Genomic DNA, 5658 nt, shown 5'->3' with positions numbered 1-5658 from the left:
TCTGTTTTTTCTTTCTTCTTTTTTTTTTTCCCCGTCAACAATCAATAAAATCAAACTGCTTTAATCAGTTCTTCTGTTTTTAAAATCTCTTTTTCTTTAGAGAAGCTCTTCTGTTTTCAGTCTGTTTTTACCACTCCCACTAAAATAAACCATAAATAAACAACAGCAAGTCTGTCACTCACTGATATCGGCTGGAATTCTCTAAAATGCACTGATTGGCCTGAGGGGGGCGCTGCAACTCCTATTTCTGTGTCTGAGCGTTACGCTACACAATTTGAATCACTGACAAAAAAACTTCTGTATTTTACTTTTATTTTCTCCACTAACAAACTATTCATTCTCTTGTATTTATTTATTTTTATTTTACGTTTTTAATTTGTCAAATGTCTTTTCACTCATGTTGTGTCTGATATGCGCTGGAAAAGTGAAGTTTTTTTTTTTTTTTTTTTTTTTTTTTTGTCTCACCTTTAAATGCTGCCGATCTGATTTTCTTGAAACTTCAGGGAGGGTCGAGTCTCAACGCTGCGACTGGCACTTATTTATCCACCAGGGGGCGCCGCAGCACCTGCTTCATATTCAGCACGTCACTTTTTTTTTTTTTTTTTTTTGAACTTGTCACCGTTCTCTGTTCCTGCTGTTAAAAGTCATTTAATATGTTACAGACGAGGCAGCTTGATTTGAGCTGAACAGAAATACAGCAACAGAACCAGATCTACAGTTCAAAAGTGCAAAAGTGCAGCCAGGCGATAAGAGATACCCGATTTAAATGTTAACTAGTGCAGCTTAAATCAGGTGAAAAACTAAAAGATTAAAGATTAAAGAGCCAGCAGGCACTCCCAGATTCAGATGCACATTGAGGGGCCGTTTACACGACAGTGATTTTTACAAAAACGGTAAACTTTTGTTGCGGTTTGGCCTTTCATTTACACGACAACGGCGTTTTAGGCGCTTGAAAGCACAAACTTTTGAAACCGGGTTCCAGGGTGGAATTTTTTGATAACGCCGCTCTCCCCGTCGCCGTGGAAACTGGCAAAACGAAAATCTTGTGAAAACGATGACGATAAATACCTTAAAAAAAACCTTCACAAATCCTCTCTCATTCACCTGTCCCTTCAAAATAAAAGTCTGTTTCTCTCCCAAACTGAGATCCTGTTGATTGCCACTTGTGAATGATCCTTCTCTGCACCCAAACGTCCTGCTTCAACAGGAAATACATCAAATCAACACAGTAAGAGTTCATTTCATGGAGTCTGTAAAGTTATGAAGCCTCAAACAAAAACATTAAAACAACAAAACACAACGAAACAAAATGAAATCAGCCAAAAATGTTAACTGCAGTTAATATAGAGCATGAGCGAATAAACACGCACATCATCTCCGTTTGCAAAGACCAGAGGCGTTGCTGTTTTTAACCAGCAGGAGGCAGTAATGCACTTCCTGTGCTTGGTCTGCTGGAAATTACGAAGATGTTAAGATTCAGAAGATGTTCGATGGAAAATCCAAGAAGTTTGTGAGTTGCGAGTGACGCTCACGCAAAATCAAAATCAAAACAACACACCGCCTCTCCTCCTGGGTCTGGAAACATCCGGCTTCCCGCTGCGTCTCTTCGGTGGGACCGTCCCGCCCAGTTTCCAGCTGCTGGTGGTCCAGAGGATCCCAGACAGGGCTGACCCAGCTCTGAGGCGGAGCTAAGGCCGGTGGGCGGGGCTTAACTAGCTGTGGGTGGGGCTTACCTGGCCGTGGACATCAGGGCTGTGCTGGCCGTCTGGACAGAGGACAATGTCCAACGCCAAATCGACGAAATGAGGACGTTATGTGATATTCAGAGGGAGAGCTGGGATCCAACGGGACACAAAGTGGCGTCTAAAGGAGAAATCCGGTGGTTCGTAGTTCTGCAGGAGTTAGTCGGTGCCGAGTCTGCAGAGTTTAACCCCTCGCTTCCCGCTTCCTGTTGGCTGCATGGGCGGGACCAGACTGCGGGGCGATCGGCACGACGGTGGAAACACAAAGGGGTTTTTGTTTTCGCGGTTTAGCGCCGTCTGGCCGGAGGAAAGCTCTCACTCGCAGCGGCACGACGGCGGAAAGACGGCGAACGGAAACAACACTGAGTTTCGTGTTTCCTCCATGGACTCACTTTAACACGATGATCAGCTGTTTTCTGTTCACATCAAAGAACCCTCGACACGCTCACACCTCGACACGCTCACACTTTGAGCTGCAGCGGGAACAGCTGGGTTTTTATCAAACTGAATTTCGGGCGACATGAGGTTGTGCTTTGGCTAACGGTGGAAGCGCACAAATTTCAGAATAAAATATGTTTGCTGCAAAAAAAAAAAAGTTTTTATGTTCATTTGAGGTGGATTTTAAAGACGAGGCCAGTCAACTCTTGAGCTTTTTGTCGAATTTTGTTTTGCCGTGTGTTTTATTATTTTAACGCTCGTGTTTGAAGTTTGATAACGTTCATATTGTCACTGTTTTTAACTTCATTTGAGTATTTACACGTTTCTCTGTGGGCTCAGAAACCATCAGAGGAATGAAACCTTTTCAAAACAAACTAAAAACTGAAGAAATGCAGAGTCATCAACCTGAAGACGAGACTCTGTTCCTTTGTTTCTGAACAGCTGACATTGTGAAGATTCAGCAGGAAAAGGTTTTGGTTGGAGCTCAGAGATGTTTGACATCACGGCGCCGTGAACGAGGACGCATTCACTGCAAAAACGCAAAATCTTACCAAGATTATTTCGTATTTCAAGTCAAAAATGTCTTATTTCTAGTCAAAATATCTCATTACACTTAAAATAAGACATGATCACCTCAGAAGTAACTTGTTTTAGACAATTGTCTCTTGTTTCAAGTGAAAATTCACTTGAAATAAGTGAAAATTTGCTAGAAACAAGAAACAAATTTTGCCAATGAAACAAGCAAATTTTCACTTGAAACAAGAGACAATTGTCTAAAAACAAGTTACTCCTGAGGTGATCATGTCTTGTTTTAAGTGTAATGAGATATTTTGACTAGTAATAAGACAAATAATCTTGGTAAGATTTTGAGTTTTTGCAGTGTTCGATCAAGGCGAAATGCGTCGTGGCTTTAATTTGACAGCAGAGGAGGAGAGGAGGAGCCTGAAGGGGAGACACGCCGACACCAGGAGCATCAGGGCAACAAACAACAACAAACAACAAAAAACACAACAACAATAACAGAAAGAAAGAAAGAAAGAAAGAAAAGTCCATGCACTCCATGCCTCTCTCTCTCTCTCTCTCTCTCTCTCTCTCTCTGTGCTGCGACTTCAGGCTGCAAGGCAAACAACTGTTAACTACAAATCATCCAGGACTATTGGAAACCGGTTTTTCTCCCCCTCCCCCCTCTCTCTCTCTCTCTCTCTCGCTCGCTCGCTCTCTCTCTCTCTCTCTCTCTCTCTTCATCCTCCTGCCTCCTCCCCCCTCCCATCCCCGCTTATCTCTTTTTGCGCTGACTTTCCAGAGCGGAGCACATGGCGAGGCTGCATCTCATTCTAACCCCCCTCCCCACAACCCCCCCACATAACCCCCCCACCCCACCCCCACCCCCCCTCACAAAAAAAAAAACAACAAAAAAACAACAACAACAAAACAAAAAAACCCAAACCCAAACCGAACGGTGCAGCGTGTGTGTGTGTGTGTGTGAGCGCAGCGGAGGGAGTCCCGGCTGGGTGGGAGCGTTTTGTCAGACAAACTTTGAAAAGGAGAGCAAACGCATGAGGCTCACACACACACTCACACACACACACACACACACACACACACACACACACACACACACACAGCAGCATGTGCTTGTCGTCCCCCACGCTGCCGACAGGTGTTGGCTTCATGTGACTGCCTGCCTGTCCGGACAGGAGGAGGAGGAGGAGGAGGAGGAGGAAGAGCAGGCAGGGAGGGTGTGTGTGTGTGTGTGTGTGTGTGTGTGTGTGTGTGTGTGTGTGTGTGTGTAAAGTTTCATCAACAACAACTGTGTCAACTCCTCGCCGCCCCTGTTGGGAAACCCTGCAGCCCACATCGCTGCTCCCCTGACGCTCCAGCACACACACACACACACACACACACACACACACACACACACTTCTTCTTCTTCTTCTTCTTCTTCTTGGGGATGCCTCGCCTCTTCCTCCTCCTCCTCCTCCTCCTCCTCCTCCTCCTCCTCCTGAATGGATGAATCCGCCCTTTTGTTGGCGATGGTTTGTTCCTCGGCAACGGCTCCATGGTTACAGTCCAATAAATAACATCACACTCTTTTCTCCCAACTCGTCGGGTTTTCAGGCGCGGGATGCAGGAGGAGAGGAGACGCTTTTCTCTTTTTTTTCTCTCTCTCTCTTCTCCTCCTTCTTTTCTCTCGAAGCGTCCCTGGATGCAGGCACAGTTGCCAAAGTTGATGTTTTAAAGCGTCCAGTCATAAAATACAGCGACCGGAGGAGTGTCTCTGTTTGCCAGCACGCATTTCACAGCTGCAGCAGAGAGCGTGTGTGTGTGTGTGTGTGTGTAAAGTGTGTGTGTGTGTGTGTGTGTGTGTGTGCTGCTCAGATTTGAGATGATAAAGAGGCGACAGAAGCGCAGAGATAAGGCATGTTCTTGGTGAGTTTTCGTGTTTTCGGCTCATGAAACTGAGAAGCTGCTTTCTAAACCTCTGAGAGCTCATATACATGCAAGAAAAAAATAAAAACTCTTTCCTTTTATTTTCCCTAAAAAAAGTTTTTTTTTTTTTTTATTGTCTGTAGATACTCACAAAAATGAGAGGATGACTTCTGGAAACATGACGTGACATGAAGCTGTGCTCTGATTGGTTGTTGCCCAAACAGCTGCATCCTGATGCAACTAAGCGACGTTTCCGCTCAGTTTGGCGTCGGGGAACTTTGGGTGTGATTTTGTCGAAAACTTTGAACTCAAACTCTCAACTCAACTCAGCTTTATTTATACGGCACTTTAAAAACAACCACGGCTGAAACAAAGTGCGGCACAAAAATGAAGATAAAACAGCAAAACAGAAAGAAAAGTAGAAAGAATAAAAACAATCATACAAATTAAAACAGAGCAATAAAACAAACAGCTCAAACAGCGCCACACGAGATTCAGTGCCTCCTCCAAGCCCCTCCCACCATCCTCCAAGCCCCTCCCACCTTCATACAAGCCCCTCCCACCTTCATGTGCACTTGTGTGTGTGTGTGGCTCTGATGTCGATGCAACACGGGAGTTGATAGTTTTCATGTGACGTCACGCTCCGTATGGAAACAGGTCACCTGTCCGCCACCAGCAGGCCCACAACAAGGCAGAAAACACAAACACTCCTCGAAAATGACGGACAGTTGTTGTGTGGTCGGGCGCAAAAACCGCCGTGGAGAAAAGCCGGGGTTGTGTTTTTACTGTATTCCGTCCTGTAAAGACAACAAGAGAGGAGAAATCTGTGGATCAGCGCCATCAAACCATGGCAGCCCTCCAAACACACACGTCATGCTACACACTGACGACAACGTCCCTGAAACTGACTCATGAATTAACGTCAATTAAAATTAATCTGATAGATCGTGTTAGCTAAATTAGTATTCTCCTTTACTTTCAGAATGAAGAATGCCTTGTACTTTACTTCCCAAACAGCAGCATTCTTTACCCGTCCTGATTGGACATA

This window comes from Myripristis murdjan, chromosome 20 (genome assembly GCF_902150065.1).
Source record: "Myripristis murdjan chromosome 20, fMyrMur1.1, whole genome shotgun sequence".
Taxonomy (NCBI): Eukaryota; Metazoa; Chordata; class Actinopteri; order Holocentriformes; family Holocentridae; genus Myripristis; species Myripristis murdjan.
Note: the sequence above shows the minus strand (reverse complement) of the source record.